The following is an 18,507-nucleotide window of genomic DNA, read 5'->3' on the forward strand; positions in this document are numbered from 1 at the left end:
CATGAACATTGCACAAGGAAAATTGCTGAATACTAATCTGAGGCCTCAACACTGGACAACCACATACTCTATGAATATGCAGGTAGGTGATTTATCAAGCATAATATTTTGTTAGAATGAAACATGAGAAAAAGCTAATGAATTAAAAAAAAATGAAATTGCTAGACATTGATTTATTTTGATTTTAGACTGTGCTTATCAAACTTAATGCACATTAATTAAAAAAAGAAATTCAGTATGCCATTACTTTCCCACATGTATATTTATTCACGTTTGTAGTCAGAGGGGGTTTATTATTTCAAAAGTTTTGGCTTTTGTAACGACCCTATTTCAGGAAAGGTGAATCCGTTTGACATGTTTTATAGATTTTATTCTCCGTGGCTGAGAAGCACTCCCTGCCATGCATCAGAAATAACATACACAATGCATTTGAAACAATGTAAAGTTCATGTAAGACCTTGTAAAAGAGGGACGAAAGATGTCAGAGGGACAGTCAAACTCATAAATTGAAAATAAACTGGCAACGCCATGGCCGAAAAAATAAAGGACAAACAGACAAATGATAGTACAGAAGACAACATATAAAACTAAAGATTAAGCAACACGAACCCCATCAAAAATCAGGTGCTCTGGAACGATAAGCAGATCCTGCTGCACACGTGGCACTCGTCGTGTTGCCTTTGTTATAACAAATCCGGTAAATAGTCTAACTCGGTAGGTCACATTCGTGAAAAGGGAAGGGTATTGTAGTTGATGGCGCTTTGCATTACAACTGCCCAAAGACATTGGAAACGGAAGTTTGACAAACCATCCGCTTCTGTTATGATGAGTACATAATTACCCAGTCCATGATAATTGGTAAATTCGACCGTTATTTGCCAGACATTACATACTTTAAATGACAAGGGAAGACAACTTATTTTACTGCGCATAGAAGATTCTGCATTCAGAGTTATATTCATACATATAATTAGAACGATTTGAGAACATTTTTTTTATATGTGTTAAGGTATTCATTTGATGATTTACTTTGGTCATAATCTAAATCATAATATGAGAAATTCTAGTTATTATACAATTGTTAAAGCTTGGGCTTTTTCTAAATGATTTAAAGTGTTTGTAATACACATTTATAGGTAAAATGTAGTGTGCGGGCAAGACTAGGACCCAATGAAACACCAAGTCCATTTTTTGAAAGCGAAGATATAACTGCTGGTGTAATTGTAAGTAAACTTCTTAATTAAAAGACTCCTTCAACCACACCGAGTAAAGTGACGAAGTCCTCTTCAAAGTGATTTTGAGATACCGCAAGATATGACTAAAGAGTTGTTACCTGAGAGCAGCAATACTTCGAAATCAAAGTTGCATAATCACAGTATGGTATGATCTAAAAAACGTTGCAAGGTCCTTTTTACCAGAGAACTCAAATAAAATTCAGAATTTTGTTTTGTTGCGGACTAAAATGTGAAATCACAAAAATACTGAACTCCAAAGAAAATTCCAAAAACATCAATCGAATGCACAGTAACTGCAATATTCCTGCTTTGGTACAGGCATTTACTTATGTAGAAAATGGTGGAATAAACCTGGTTTTATAGCTACAATGTAGCTTAACATATAAAAGATAAATAGATATTTTAAATCAGAAAAATTACAAGCAAGCAAGATCTACGAACAAGTCAAAATTGGCCGATATAGTTTGTAAACTGTCACTCTTTATAGGAGTGATGGCCCTCCTATTTGTTTTTGCCTTCTTTTGTGTTTTGAGCAAAAACAAAAGAAAACAGAGAGAAACTTGACACATTAAATAATTAGTTATATCAAATAAAAAAAACAGAAATTCTATTCTGGGTGACAATATTTGTGAGTGTCTTTTGTTAAATATGCACATAGAACAGGGAAGCGATACATACTTTTTTGAGCCTCTTTGTATCTTCATATAAAAAAAATAAAAAAGAACATACAATAACAAGTACAGGAAAATTACTAAACTTTTCAGAGGCACCAGTTACAAGAAATACAAAATAAAATATAATTTTTTTTCAGGCATTAATGAAAGTGAAATAGTGAAATGGTGAAATAATAAATCGCATTTAACATCCGAGTTGGTCCAGTTTTTTTCTCAAAATAACCTAAAACATTGCTGATGAAATATTCACTTGACAGTAAATAATTCGATTTAATGCGTATTCATGTCACCTTCAATAAATAGGAATGAATTACACATGTAATCTTCTATCAAAAAGAAAAGAATATCAACATTGAAAGAGAAACAAGTGCGAACCACTTGGTTGACAAAAAATAATTCATAACAGATAAAAAAAAAAAAAAGATAATAAACATTCTTTTTAACCTTAATTTTGAAATCAGACAGAACTAGAACAATCCAATTTCTGGTGATCGCTATCTATTTATATCTATTTTTACATGGGGTTATATAACAGTTGGCAGGAGGACATTTTAATGGTTAACCAAATGACGTCTAGATAAAATAGTTATCAAAGGTATCAGGATTATAATTTAGAACACCAGACGTGCGTTTCGTCTACATAAGACTCATCAATGATGATCATATCAAAAATTATAAAACCAAACAAGTACAAAATTGAAGAGCATTGAGGATCCAAAATTCCACAAAAATTGTGCCAAATACGGATAAGATAATCTATGCCTGGGATAAGAAAATCCTTAGTTTTTCGAAAAATTCAAAGTTTTGTAAACAGGAAATTTATAAAAATGACCACATTATTGATATTCATGTCAACTCCGAAATGTTGACTACTGGGCTGGTGATACCCTGGGAGACGAAACATCCATCAGTAGTGGTATCGCCCCAGTGGTCATTACTTAGTAATCAAAGATACCAACGAAATGTTTATGGAGTCTATGTATTAGTTATCGCTTAATTTTTATAATTTGTATATAGGTTTTAGTATGTTATATTACAAATACGAGAATTTGAGTAAAATCGAATCACATAAACTTGACAGCTAATGCCCCTTTAACATAACGATAAACTAGGTAACAAAAATACACAATGTTATCAATTTAAACCGTATCGAAGAACCCATGCAGATACAAATGAAATCAAAATACTTAACCTGCTTATATGAAACCATGCCGTCATGCACTATTCATTAGCAGCTACACTCAACAGACTACTTTATAAACATTCACTTGTGTGTAATTTGGAGTTTTAGTATGACATCCATTATCACTGAACTAGTATACATATTTGTTTAGGGGCCTGCTGAAGGACGCCTCCGGGTGCGGGAGTTTCTCGCTGCACTGGAGACCCATTGGTGGCCTTCGGCTGTTGTTTACTCTGTGGTCGGGTTGTTGTCTCTTTGACACATTCCTCATTTTCATTCTCAATTTTACTAACACAAACTCCAGGGCTGATAAAAACAAGAATATGCATTAACATCGGGGTAATGCTCTTCTATATCATTATTCTTTATGTACTTATTGTATTTTGTTCTTGCAAACTTTCTTTGACAATAGCTGGGGGTTAAATTTAACTTTGTTTTCGCTTTGATTTGATTTTGTATGTTATGTTTCTTGTAGGCGGATTTAGACCTAAATTCAGGTGTTGAAGTCACCGAGGGAGAGGACGTTATAATCAAACTGAGATCAACAGTCCCAGTGGGCTGTTTCAGTCGACGCTATCAGTATCTATGCGATCATACCCTGCACATAAATTTGATTAGTTACAATTATAATTCAAACACATGTATTAACAACCTTCAAACTGGTGATTTAGCGTTCGAAAGAGAGGTATGTGGTATTACCATACCCAGTATTGGATGGAATAATAAATTAGATCTTAAAGTAACTGGCTATGTCAACAACTTGTACGACGAACATAAAACAAGGACATCAACCATTCATTGTACATTACTTAGGAATAATTTTGACATATCTGGTGCTTGGAACCGCGTTGATATTCCTGACATAAAGGTAAATTTAACTATTAAAATTAAAAGGTAATTTTGATAAAGACATTAACACTTCGATTACCATATACTGTCTTATGAACGTTGGTGATCCAATGCAATGTCAAGACGAAAACAGCAAATAAGCTTGATTTGTTTGTCTTTGATATATGTGATATAGATAAACTCATCATAGATGCCAGGAAATGTTGTGTCTACAAATGACTCATCAGTGACACTTGAATCAAAAACAAAGTTTAAAAAGGCCAAATGAAAGTCGATTGTGAGTAGCATTGAGGAACATTAAAAAGGCTATTTCAATTAAGTATCTGAGAATTTTATTATTTGTTTTTCTACTATCTTCTATAAAAGTTAAGGACAAAAATACACGTGAAATCGATGGTGGTAACTTGGTTTGAACTTTAAAGGGACAACTACGACATATATAAAATATAAAACATGATTCTTTTTCGTTTCGGACGTTAATGAGATTGAAATTGTAGATATTTGAACAGTTAACGTCAATTCTGTCAAAATGAGCTAAGGAACATTGATTATGAATTATAATTATTCACTTGCAAATGAATAATTCGCCATCATTAAATCCATATTCATGTTAACCAATTTAGCTCCTTAGCTAGAGATGAATACCGTATGCACTGTGTGCGTGTTCAATTATCCAAAAGAATTGAATGTCAACATTAAAAGTACAACAAATCATTTGATTGACTGATTCGATCCAAAAAAAATCAGTTAATATACGAAATTAACCAGACCTAGAAAAATCCAAATGTAAGAGTCTGCATGGAATATATATATATATATATATATTATCCGGAGGTATTCTAAGGTCAACTTGACAGTCAATTAGATGGCGTCTAGACTAAATTAAACACAAAACAAAGCTACATATTTTCGAGCCCATGCCACAGGGCCCCATGGCGGGTATATTGATTATTTTATTCTTTTTTATGATTTGGATAAATGTTTTACATGGTTATAACGAAATATTAGAATTTGAGACAAATCGATGAACACGAATTAAAAGCTATAAGTATATTTTATAGTGAGTGTTTGATCTTTAAAAAAAGTAATTAATACAGCATTAAGATGTATTCAACCAAAGTATAAATTAGGTACATTATCTAATAAAGAACGTGTTTACTTCCACTAAAGGTTTGGATCACTGATGCTGATCACAAACTGAGTGGAAAAGCTTGATTAGCCTTTACACTCTCCAATGTTGTTACGATTTATGGCGACGAATATTCCTTTCAAGGAGCAGAAGAATATGTTCTTTACCGACACAAGACTTTACCATATTCGGTAAGATTTTTTTTAATGCAGTAAGACACATGCACCTGTTTGTTTAACTCAAATAATTCAATCTACTGTAACAGCTTTCTATCACTACTATTCACAGGTCAGCGGGTTTTTTTGTTAATGTTGGTGTTTTGTATCTGAGGAAGCGTGTTAACTAAGGAACCGAATTAATACCAAGATCGTGAATAGTGATGTACGGTTATAATTCTTAACGTTTGTGATAAGCAATAATGCAATTATACACATCTCGACAAAGAGATGAGGCTTGTTTATTCTATACTTTTTAAAAAGTGATAAAAACTTATTCAATTTGTATAATAAAGAGTCTTGTACAAAACACAAATACCATACACATTTAAGAACAATTTGACACAGTTCCATTGAAACATCATGTTGTTCAAATTGCACATCTATATTAAATACAATAAAGGTACAAATTACACTTTTTGTCACAATTTCATTGGAATACGTCATTTATCAAAATGATTTATATTTTGAGACAACATTGAGATTGAGCTTAGTGTCAAACCCAAAAATACAAAAGCAATAATATAAGGTAAACTGTATCAACGTGTTTATATATAAAATTAATTTGATATTTTTATTTTTACGTTAAACAGTACTAATATTGTCACATTAATTTTCTTTTTGACTTTAATTGACTACTGTTTTAAACTCCACTTTTATCTTATATCTTACTTTTCTATACAGGTTCATATTCTCCAAACTGCAATTAAGTCAACTTCTACAGGTATCTGCGGGATAGCAGTTAGGAGTGTTAACTCGATTTTTGTACTTAGAACATGCAATACGATAAGTCAATACTTTTCAAATGAAAATGTCTTGACTGTTCCAGTAGTTCAGTTTAAACAATGCAATGAAAATGATATGACAATTCAAGAAACTGGTTCAGGATATAAGGTATTATACTATAGATAACTGTTATAAAAAATGCATATTTATTATGAATATATATAAATGTTATATTAATGATAATACAAAGTTTGCTTTTCACTTCTTATCTCTGCTACCTTTGTGTGTCCTCTGTTTTCTTATTTTGTCTTAGCTTTGAAATCGTAAACTATGAAGTGTGAGATAATCATGTTATGCAGGTTAGTCTATTTAGACTACGAGTATATATGAAGAATGTAAGGAAATTTTATTAAATAAGGTTTATAATCCCTTCTGTAGCAATGGGTATTAAGAAATTTTCCAAGTGCAATTATATCAAATCAGGAAAGATACTGAATAATAGATATTTGCTATTTGGTAAATATACGAAGAGGAAACTTCGTTCAAAGCAAAATTATCCATTTTTATTGCACTTAATAGAAACTTTGGATTTTGTGACAAAAAAAGCAAATAGTTTTGCAGAAAATCCACAAACTTTATTACACAGATTTTCGTTATAAAATTCAAAACCTAGGTTACCTACTTGTTTGTCAATGACGTGCTAGAATTGATTCTTTACTTAAAGTAATACAACCGTTACATTCCACACAAAACCTCTTGCTTAGTCAACAAAGTCGAGCGCGCTTTTAAATGTGTATATGCATTGGTCCATATTTATATTTGATTCAACTATTTTTTTAATTCATAAACTTGTTTAAAGGAAATCATTGCGTGCACTGCATGCAATAATACTATATATGAAGCACCAAATTGTCAAGTATAGGAATGTTAAAGTAAAGGCTGTGGATTTTCTATAAAACTTACATATGTTTAGCATTGAAAGAACAAAAGAGTACATAATCCATAAAATAATGTCTATCTACGAAAGTGACTTGAATGTAATAACTACCGTTTGATTCCAAAATATCCTGGTCTGCATCTAATTCCACTGCAATCATTAACTACCTGAGTCTGACTGAGGGTGTCATCATTACTTGGTGTTTTACTATAAAATGTGCCTAAATAAACGTTAAGGATTAACGTATAAAATAATTTCACAAAAAGGATTGCGAGAAAAAAGAGGAACGGAAGATACCAAAGTCGAAAATAAAAATACGCCTTGAAAAATAATTAAAAGTACCCAAACAGACAAACAAACAAACAAAAGTACACAAATTTAAAACATAGAAAACTAGAGACTGACCAACACAAACCCCACCAAAATCTAAGGATGATCTTCGAAAGGTATACCTTTTACTGCTCCATATGTGGTATCTGTCCAGTAACTCATGTTAAAACAATCTCGGTAATAAGTCTGATAAAAGAGGGACGAAAGATACCAGAGGGAAAATAAACTGACAATGCCATGGCTAAAAATGAAAAAGACAAACAGACAAACAATAGTACACATGACACAACATAGAAAACTAAAGAATAAGCAACACCAATCCCATGATAAGGTAGGACATATTCGGAGAAAAGGGAACAGGATAGTATTTACGACAATTGAAACATATCCTTTGTCATTTGGGAATCGGATATTCAATGGCATTCAACCAACTCGTGATGGCGTCCGTAAAATGTACGAAGGGATGATATAAACTTTATTACTTGGCAACTGTGATTTAATAGCTTTTATTGCGAGTAAAAGCCATATCAAGGGAATCATGATAGAAAATACAATCTTTGGGATTTCGTATCAACTGGGAGATATATACTCCGTTTGCATGCGCTGCTGAATAGTTGCTTAATAGAAATGGAATTTCACAATTGTGAAGCTGCCATCATCCCTATTATCGTATTATTTTGTTTTCAATCGATCCTTATTGTCAATAAAATGCCATCTGACGAATGGCAATATGTTTTATACCCGTTTAATGCTTATGAATATCATTTCCCCCCAAAACATTGACTTCATGATCAATATTGACTTTATTTTGCAAAATATAGAGTATATAGAATTATGGTCTGTCCTACAAACTCATTCCTTATTTTAAGTGCAATAGATCTTTTAGTTTACCTTCTTAAGTTGACATTATTTCAAACATACTTCTTACTAAAACGCATGTTCAAATCTACTTGTAACACTAATAATTCATGGAAGAATCGAATGTACCTGTAGAAGGAATAGTTGTGTGTTCGCGGAATTACGTATCATTGAGGTGATATTTCCTTGGTCGAATGTTTTCAGAGCAGATCTTTATGTTTAAATAACATTAAGTTTTGCCCATCACGTTCTTTTTTCAATTCAAAGGAAGAACATGCTGTTTAGTGTTCCCTTTTTTATCTCTCTTTGTATCGTCAAACTACTTTTCATTCTTTGAATGCATGTGAGATTGATTACCTACATAACTTTTTGTATTTGATCTGTATTACACAATATGTCTGTGTGTAATATCATCAAATACCAGAAATAAACAATCAATATATCGTTATTATCTACAAATTTTAAAGCTAGCATGAGTAGTATGTTTAGTTACGCTTTAAATTCATTAAGTTATTTGTTTAAATCATTTTTAAAAATGCTTCCCGATTGTCGTTCTCGTCTTTTGATTATGATTTATATTAATTTTTTCGTTTTTAATGAAAACCCATGTCAGTAAAATAAACATTCAAACAAACGTCAACGCATCAATACGTAACTGACATGGTAAATTAAAAGAAAATAAAACAGGATTATACATTTCGCTTGTTTCTCTTTTGAGTGAATCTTTTAAACAAAGAAGTTGTTAAATTCATTTCTTATCATAAATGTAAAAAAGAAGATTTGGTGTAATTTCCAATGAGACAACTCTCCACAAGGGACCAAAATGACACAGAAATAAACAACTGCAGGTCATCGTACGGCCATAATCAGTGGTGTTTGCTTAATGAAACAACTTTTTAAAAAATATAATTACATCTGCTGTGAAGGAAGCGCGAGGGTATAAAATTTCAGAAAAAAAAATATTTATTTTTAAATACAAATTTTATTTATTACCTTAAGTAGTTGTTACTTTTTCATATGGTACAAAAATAATTAAAAAAAAAACAATTCGTGTTGGCCCCAGATGAATTTTAAAATGTAGTTATCACTGAAAACGCTCCAAATTATCTCCCTTTGGTACAAAAACGCCATTGTTTGGCATTAGAATTGAAATATCTTTTTTAACTCATCGGTGACCTATATTTTTATTACTATTTTCAATTAAGCTGTACTTAAACTAAATTATTGTAACATTTGAGCGATTTCTGTATTAACTTCTTTTTTTATTTCGATATTACCTCTATTCTCCTATCAGTTTAACAGAAAAAAAGGTACCTTTACAAAAATGTATGCTTCTTTCAAAGGCAGATTGTGAGCGTAATTGAACGGTGACCCCATTTTTTTTAATTTATTTTTCTATTAAGTATAAGATAAAGTTCATATAGCGATATCCTATATAATATAAACAAGAACTATCATTAAAAAAGATATCCGACGTATTTAAATTTTAGTATATGTTTAAAACTATCATTTCGATAACCTTCAGGAGCACAATGACTTAATGATGCAGGACCTCAAGATGCTGTACATAATGGGGCAATTACTAATGTCCCAAAAATCTTGGTGTTGGGTTGTTTGATTGTGATATTAGATACATTTGGTGACCATTTTGTACAATGTAATCAATAATATCTGGTGTAAAAAACGCAGGATTTACTGAACATACGGTAATGGGTGCATAAAGGGCGATTGCAGTGCACTGAAAACCTGCATAGTTTAACACAATTTGTCCTTAGTGGCAACGCCCGTTCACTACCTTCATCTTGTGAACAACAATGCTCTAACTATCTAAAAATCAATGAATTATCAACAAAAGAACGTTACAAAATGTTTTGTGAATATTCCGATTATGTTTAGATAAGTGATTTAACATCTAAATAACGTTTTCTCTGTTTGTGTTCAGTATTCTCGGTCCTCGTATCTTTCTGTTTACAGTCAACAAAACCCCGCGGAAATCTAACATGCGTAGGTGCGTTCTAAAAGTCATGTACGTTCGTACAACAAAGTTTACATTAAAAATTATATAATTGTCCCGAATAAACAGCTGTCATGGATGCAAAGAACTATTGGAGAAACAATTATTCTAAAAATATAAATCTTTGTAAGATCTAGTTCAAATATTTATAGTTTTTCACTTGCTTTCCATCACGATATAATTAACGAGACGTTTTTTCAAACACAACCAAATCACTCACCATGACAGCATTTTGTTCAATCACAGAAAGGATTTTCGAGCATGCGTATTCTGTTGCAATAGTTAAGCGTCCTTAAGTTCAAAGGGCACAAACCGAAACTATACCGACTAGGTCGGAAAAATCGATTTAGAATCGCCAACCCCCTTAAATCTTTTAATCTATACTTCGTTGTAGATAAATTTGCCTAGCGGGACAGAGATTACGTTTCAGTATGAAAGATATTGGATTAAAAGTATTCTAGTTAAACCTTCAGTAGTAGACGATGGTCGAGTGGATGGTTTATGTGGGAACATCGCTAATAAAGAATCTATATATTAACCTCATGGAGGCAAGTTATGCACTTTTCATTTCAATAATTGTCTTAGATATACATATTTTAATTATTTTATGATGTTTATGATCTCTTTTTCCTCAGCTAAATATAGAAAGAATTATAGGTAATATAAGAATGAATTGTAGCACAATTTGTTTTCTTTTAATCGACATCTAAAAAGAAAATCACTGTTCTAAATTCAGATAAGATGACAAATTTTGTACACTGGGACACTTTAAAAAAAACATAAATTTTCTTTATTTTCACTTAATTAGTTCGTTATTTTGCAATGTATTATTTATATTTTGTTATATTTTTAGAGTTTCTGATGCCTTGCAACAACTGTTTATTGAACGGCCTCAAAATCAAACTGTCTTACGTCCTACTCAACAATACTGCACATGTAAAAAAGAGGCAGGTCCTATAGCTGACCCTTCCATTCTCAAGTTTGAGTTCGTTCAATGTGATTTATCTCAACCTATTGGTGTATATTCATGCCAACACCCGAATCAAGTAAACGATTTATCATTGATGAGTGCACACTTTCAAGATAAGACGTGTCACGGTACTTGTCTATCCCAAATTCATGTATTTGGTTTTGATGTTATATATATATGTTATATTTGTTATTCTCGTGGGATTTTGTCTATGTGTGTTACATTTTAGTGTTATGTCGTTGTTCTCCTCTTATATTTAATGCGTTTCCCTCGGTTTTAGTTTGTTACCCCGATTTTGTTTTTTGTCCATGGATTTATGAGTTTTGAACAGCGGTATACTACTGTTGCCTTTATTCAAGAAACAAAAGAAGTTTCGTGAATAGAAAAACACTAGATGATATAAAGGAAGTAATCCCTTTGACGTATGACTCTTCTTTTGACCCGAGTTATATCCCACAGGTGAATATACATATATGATATCTAAATTTTGATATGAAAGTACATGCATTTATTTTAATTTCTTGTGGAGGCAAATTAATTTCTTATGACACAGGTTAATGTTAATAATGTAACAATACATATTGGAACTTCGTAGTATTCAGTTCAGCATAATTTATTATTGAATTCTAATCTATAAATATAATTTATGCTTAAAATTATCAGATTACTGGTTTGTACTGATGTATTACTAATTTTTTCAACTGATCGGGCGGAGCTTACGTTTCAATTTGCATAAGGACAGTCTATTCGAAAATTTGTGTGATAAGGATGATTGCCGTTATATGTTTGTTACTGATTTCTAATCACCCATCAGGGTTACAAGAAAATAACTTAGTGTACGATAAGGGATGAAATAGTTTAGATTTATAGCATTTACCATGTCTACATGTGCTAGAGCAGAGTTTTTTTTATTTTTAAAGTATCGGCTATTGTTTCAATCTGTTTGATTTTTTTCTGATTGACAGATTTATTTTAAACGTGTTTTATCAAAGAAAAATATATATAGAAAATAAAATTGTTAGACCCTATTTGTCCTAGCTTAAATATGATCAATTTTAAATTTGACAAATTCTTTATGTTTTGTTTAACTTTGCTTGACAAGAAAATCAACGGCTGTCTCTAATTATTTATTTTGCGAATACACATAGACATGTACTAAGATTTACAAATGTTAACCGGATCAATGACGATAACTCGACACTTCATTTATGAGTTTATCCTAAAACTCCTGTCTATAGATGGACTGGTCTATGATGAACGAACTAGTTAAACTCCGCCCAGTCAAGTGAAATAAATCTAGTATTATATCCTGTACAAATCAGATACAAATATATGCAAGTAGCTGATAGAAAAAAAGAAGCATTCCTATAAATTGTTTTATCTTAATTATTTCAGGAACCTTCATGGCCAGAAATGTGGTCAAAATACCAAGCACAAGTATTTTGTGAAAATTATACAAGCAGCATGGAAATAGTTCGGTTATGTCAACAGTATTCGAGTTTCAACGTAGACGCTTTCACTGAGGGATGCATGAGGGATATAAAGGTATTATGGGTTTTTTTCATACTGTTGTATTTCGTTTGAGTACACAAATAGCATTGAATTAATTGAATTGCTATTGAAATTGATAAAAATTTGACAATGATTAGAAAAATTACTTGGAGAGACGATCATGAACATATTATATTTTTATTCTTCTTAATAGAAATATTTCCATTTTGACATATTAAGTTTAACTGTCATTTTAGCATGGAGGTAACACTAACTATGTTGAATGGATTGTCGGAGTTATCAAAGACTATTGCTTTGTTGAGCTTTCACGTAACGCAACTAGCATGTACAGGACAACAGAAAATGGAAGGACTTTATACTCCGAATTATTGTATGCATTTTGTCCTACTGGATGTCGCCATTGGGGAAACTGTGTGAATGATTGGTAGTCAATTATATTTATTTTTGCAACTGATTAAACAGTAACTTGTAAGAATTTATAACATGATCGCTATTTTTTCAATTTTCGTTCAATTTCTCTGGCTGTTATTTCCTTCCTCATCACAGTAGAGTGATATGAAAAATTATCGCTAGAAACTAAGGGCACACGTGTCGTTACTTATAAAATTAACAACGTCGTCATAGTTAAAATAGCGATAAACTGATCACCATTGATCAGCCTAACTCGATTGCTTTTCTCATTTTCGCCAGCAAGTAAAAAATCAATCTCTTTGAGATTACCAACATTTATCTATAATTATTTGTTTCAAATAATTTTTCTTCAGCTGGAAATACAAAGTCCTACGTGGAAGACCCTTCTACAAGTCATGATTGGTAGCCTACACGAAAACAAACGCGTCACCTGTGCTTTTTGTTTAACACTTTTATTAGAGACTTCGACAAAAATATGTTGTAAATGATATCTGACAATGATGGATCAGAAATTCAAATGTTACCAAAAATGTAATATTCTTACTAATTATTTTACTAAATTTGAGACACACTTAAATAAACATCAAGTATTCGTTTAGCAGTTTGAGAATGAACTTTTATGATATATAAAAGACTACAATTACACCCTTTAGTCTGTGTAATACCTTGGCTCAACTTTAGATTCATCTTGAATTGATTTGCTCTTCAAAGATTGTATAAGTAATTTGGTTTTTAAAATATATTAGATTTAACCATCACTGAAGAGACATTGATTGTTGAAATATTCACCTGGTGCAATAATCTTGTACCGTTTATGTATATTTGTAACACCTATAAAGAGGGCACCAGCTACGAGATATATATATAAAAAACTGTTAAACATTTATCCAAACTATTAGTCTAAAATAAACACTTAACAGGGCACGGGCATGAAAATGCGTAACTTCGTTTCGTGTGGATTTTAGTTTACACGCCATTTAATTAATTATCGAGTTGATCTCTAAAGTCATCCGATGACCATATAAGCGATGTAAACATAAATATAGATAAAAATAGATTAAGCAAACTCGTGCTGTTGAATTATTCTAGGTCTATTTAATTTCATATTAAAGATGAATAATAAATGTTTATCATCGTTTTTACCTGTATAAGAATGGGGTTTTTTTTGTGGATCAAATCAGTGAATTAAATTATTTACGAGATACAACGAGCCCAGTAGTCAACACTTCTGTGTTGACATAAATATCAATAATGTGGGTATTTTTATAAATTTCCTGTTTACAAAACTTTGAATTTTTCGAAAAACTAAGGACTTTCTTATCCCAGGCATAGATTACTTTAGCCGTATTTGGCACAACTTTTTGGATTTTTGGATCCTCAATGCTCTTCAACTTTGTACTTGTTTGGCTTTATAAATATTTTGAAATGAGCGTCACTGATGAGTCTTATGTAGACGAAACGCGCGTCTGGCGTACTAAACTATAATGCTGGTACCTTTGATAACTATTTACCTTTGTTTCACTTTCAATGTTGACATTCTTTTCCTTTAAATAAATGTACATATACAATTCACGTGTTATTCATTCAAGCTAAGAGGTTAAATTGAAGTTCACATGAATACGGATTCAATGAGGTCGAATTGTGCCTTGCAAGTGAATAATTCATAACCAATGTGTTAAGGTTTATCAGGACAAAATTAAACCATACTGGCTGTTAAAAGCGAATTATTATTTCACTATTTGTATTTCATTATTGATTGAGCCCAAAAAATAATATAATAGATTTTTTATATATCTCGTAGCTAGTGCTCCTTTAAGCAGCCAGCATGATACAATTTTGTCAAAATAAGCCTAGAAACATCGGTGATGAAATATTCGCTTGCAAATTAATAAGTCGGCCTCGTTGAACCCGTATTCATATGAACATCAATTTAACTGCTTAGTTAAAGAGGGATAAAACATGAATTATGCGTGTACAATCATAAAAAGTAAAATAATGTCAACAATGAAAGTGAAACAAAGATAAATCATTTGATTGACTGATTCGATCCACAAATACTCATTTAAATATAGGTTAAACAATGATTGATATATATTTATCACCTATAATATAAAATTAAGCAGACCTTGACAAATGCAATTGCACGAGTTCGCTATCTATTTATATCTTTATCTATGTTTTTATCACTTATATGACCATCCGCAGAATTCACAGGTCAACTCGATAGTTATTAAGATCGAAGTCATATTCTTAAATACACATGAAACGATGAGAGATATTATCGAGCCCGTGCATTGTCAATTGTTTATTTTAGAATTTCGGAATTTGAATTAGTGTTTTAATATATTATTAATCAAATATAATAATTTGAGTCACATGTGAAACTGAATTTGACGGCTAGTGCCCCGCCTATTAATATTTAAACATTACTAGGAAATAAAACCGACTTATACACTCTCCTGGTAGTGCTTTTCGGATTGATAAGTATATATAAACAGACTTTTCCTACGAATGTTTCATATTTAATTGTTATTACAGTGATCAAGATTATAACACAATGTTGACTGATGTGCCCATATTTTTTACCTCTAACCTGTTATGTCTGGTTTTTTTTATTGTTATCGATTTAGCGGAATTTGATGTGACTGTCATACAAATGACAGGTTTAACTAGCTATAGAACCAAGTTAAATCCATCATTTCTTACATAAGAAGATGCCTGTACCAAGTCAGGAATATGACAGTTGTTATCCATTCATTTGATTTGTAGATTATTAGAATAGAACGGAAAATTTTCGTAACCCGTGTTATCTTGACTAACTTCGATGTATTGAAATTTAAATTCCCCCACATCTTCTAGTGCAAATGACATCAATATAAGACATTGCCATGAATAAACACAAAAGTTCTTAATGATACAACAAGAATCTATGTTACTTAACAAGTAATATTGAATTTTTTGTATCATTGAAGGGAAATGCATAGCGTGCGATTCTTATTACTTCATTGGACAAGATTGCTTAGAGCTGAAACCAGAGCCCCCAAAAGATATTGTCCTTCCAGGCAATGGCTCATGTAATACCAGGCATAGACCTTGTTTGAAAACAGACATCTATGGCGAGTTTAAGCCTGCAAAGTTTTACTGCAAGTTGGATGAATTTAAAGTAAGCAATACTCAAATATTCCAACCTAGGGTAACAGATAGAACAAATGAGTAATTTGATGATATTCAGAACCTAAAAACAATGAGATAGTTTATTGCGGGATTTAAACGATCCTATTGTTTAAAATAAAAAGATCGTTTTTGTTTTAACGTAATTTAGTAAGCAGTTTTTTGTTGTTGGTTGAATTGAAATATAAGGACGTCATAGAGTGCCAATACAAATTCATAATTTTAGTTTCAAGCAATATGAATCAAATGATAAAGGCATGTGAATAACTCGGTTATTTCAAAACCTGTCAAAATAAAATAGATATATTCATGTTCATGAGAAGGTATGCTAACTTCCATTTACAATTATTGAATCAATTTGTTCAGGCGAAAATCCGAAAACATATTGTTTGTAAAATGCAAGCGTTGTTCTGTAAAAAAAAAAGTAAAACGTTATTGTGTTCATGTCTGGTTGTTGGATAGGTTATTACTTTTGTATTTTGGGGATATAGAAGAGTACAAACAATGGTATCTTTCTTCACTCTGACAAATAGAATGAAATTCAAAACAGTGTAGCTGTGGCCATTGATTGACACATTAAAATCATCCATTGACTGGGACCATTTACGTGAACGTTTGTCTGTAACGACCACTGTTCACGACGTACCTACGATAGACATTTAAACTGTGGGGTCACCAAAGGTTTCTTAACGCCTTTAATTATAAAATAATTCGAAAAATTAATCAGGAATAACCTTTGTGTTTTGATTTATATAATTGATATAAATCAAAATATCGTGTTATTTCTGATTAATTTTTCGAATTACTTTATTTAGGTGTTGAGAACCTTTGGTGACCCCATAGTTTAAGTGTCTTTAAAAAGTACTTAGTGAGCATTGGTCGTTACATACAAACGTTCACCTAAATTGTCCCAGTCAATGGATGATTTTAATGTGTCAATCAATGGCCACAGCTACACTGTTTTGAATTTCATTCTAAAACAATAGCATATTTTAGTCGAACTTTTGATACCTTATGTTTCCTAAATGTCAACGTTAAAAAAAGACTTTTAATGCTGTAAATTTGTGTTGTGACTAATGAATAATGGTCATATAAACTTGAATAAAACAAACAAATTCAATGGCATTTTATAGCAATTCACCAATCGCAACATTCATTTAAAGTAAGGACTTGGTTAAGCAATGATGGCGAAGCTGATTTGGTCACAGAACTATCGTTTTCTGTCATTGGCAAAGATTGATAAATGTGATAAGTGGGTTGTCGGCAGACTTTTATTACTTTCCATGAGATTTTTGGTATAAATGAGGTTGGTATTTTCATCGATTTGTTATGTCCATGGCCATGTCTGGGTTTTTTTTAAATGTCCCTTGGATAGTTTATCTCTGTTTTTATCAACATATAACAATACAGCAAACAAATGATTTTTTGACATTATTTGAACTGCCATTCTATCTTCTACCTTTTGTTTCGCAAAGTTTACATGCACACAATATTCCCAAAAGCACTCAGACATCTTAAACGGAAGAGAAATTTTGTTTATCTTAAATATAACATTTATTATATACATGTGTTAGTCATTGAATCTCAGTGTTTATTCATTTAAAAGATATTTATTCTTCAGAATTTGTCCTTTTTCACTTTAATGCATGTACATGTAATATAAGCTTAAACTGGTGTTATTCTTTACTATTTACATTTAGTTTCCTATCGTCTCTCATCCTGCAGTAAAATAGTACAGTAGTTGTCGTTTGTAAATGTAATTTATAAAGACAACAGTAGTATACCGCTGTTCAAAATTCATAAATCGATATACGTTTCTTGTTTTTTTTTATATAGATTAGACCGTTGGTTTTCCCGTTTGAATGGTTTTACACTAGTAATTTTGGGGCCCTTTATAGCTTGTTGTTCGGTGTGAGCCAAGGCTCCGTGCTGAAGGCGGTACATTGACATATAATGGTTTACTTTTATAAATTGTTATTTGAATGGAGAGTTGTCTCATTGGCACTTATACCACATCTTCCTACATTTATTCTTCAGAATTTGTCCTTTTCAATGTTATGCGTACATGTAATATCAGCTAAAACTGGTGTAATTCTTTACTATTTACATTTATTTTCCTATCGTCTCTAATCCTGCAGTAAAATAATATACCGATTTTTTTTTCTTCTTTCTGATATAGATAACTGTAAATGGCATGAAACAAAACGGAAATTCCGCTATTTGGCCGGGAAAATACAACAGTGCACACAGCATTTCCTGTTAAATCCCTGGGCAACCAAGAAATAGACTGACA

The 18,507-nt window shown here is 31.6% G+C and overlaps 1 long non-coding RNA gene across 1 annotated transcript; it reads left to right on the forward strand.

The window, feature by feature from the left end:
• Positions 1-11,493: 11,493 nt before the first annotated feature.
• LOC143070752 (uncharacterized) lies at positions 11,494-13,049 on the forward strand. The gene is made up of 3 exons (XR_012976680.1): positions 11,494-11,579; positions 12,516-12,665; positions 12,869-13,049. It is a non-coding gene; the product is annotated as an uncharacterized LOC143070752 (long non-coding RNA).
• Positions 13,050-18,507: the final 5,458 nt, after the last annotated feature.

The sequence above is a fragment of the Mytilus galloprovincialis genome, chromosome 4 (genome assembly GCF_965363235.1).
Source record: "Mytilus galloprovincialis chromosome 4, xbMytGall1.hap1.1, whole genome shotgun sequence".
In the NCBI taxonomy this organism is placed as follows: domain Eukaryota; kingdom Metazoa; phylum Mollusca; class Bivalvia; order Mytilida; family Mytilidae; genus Mytilus; species Mytilus galloprovincialis.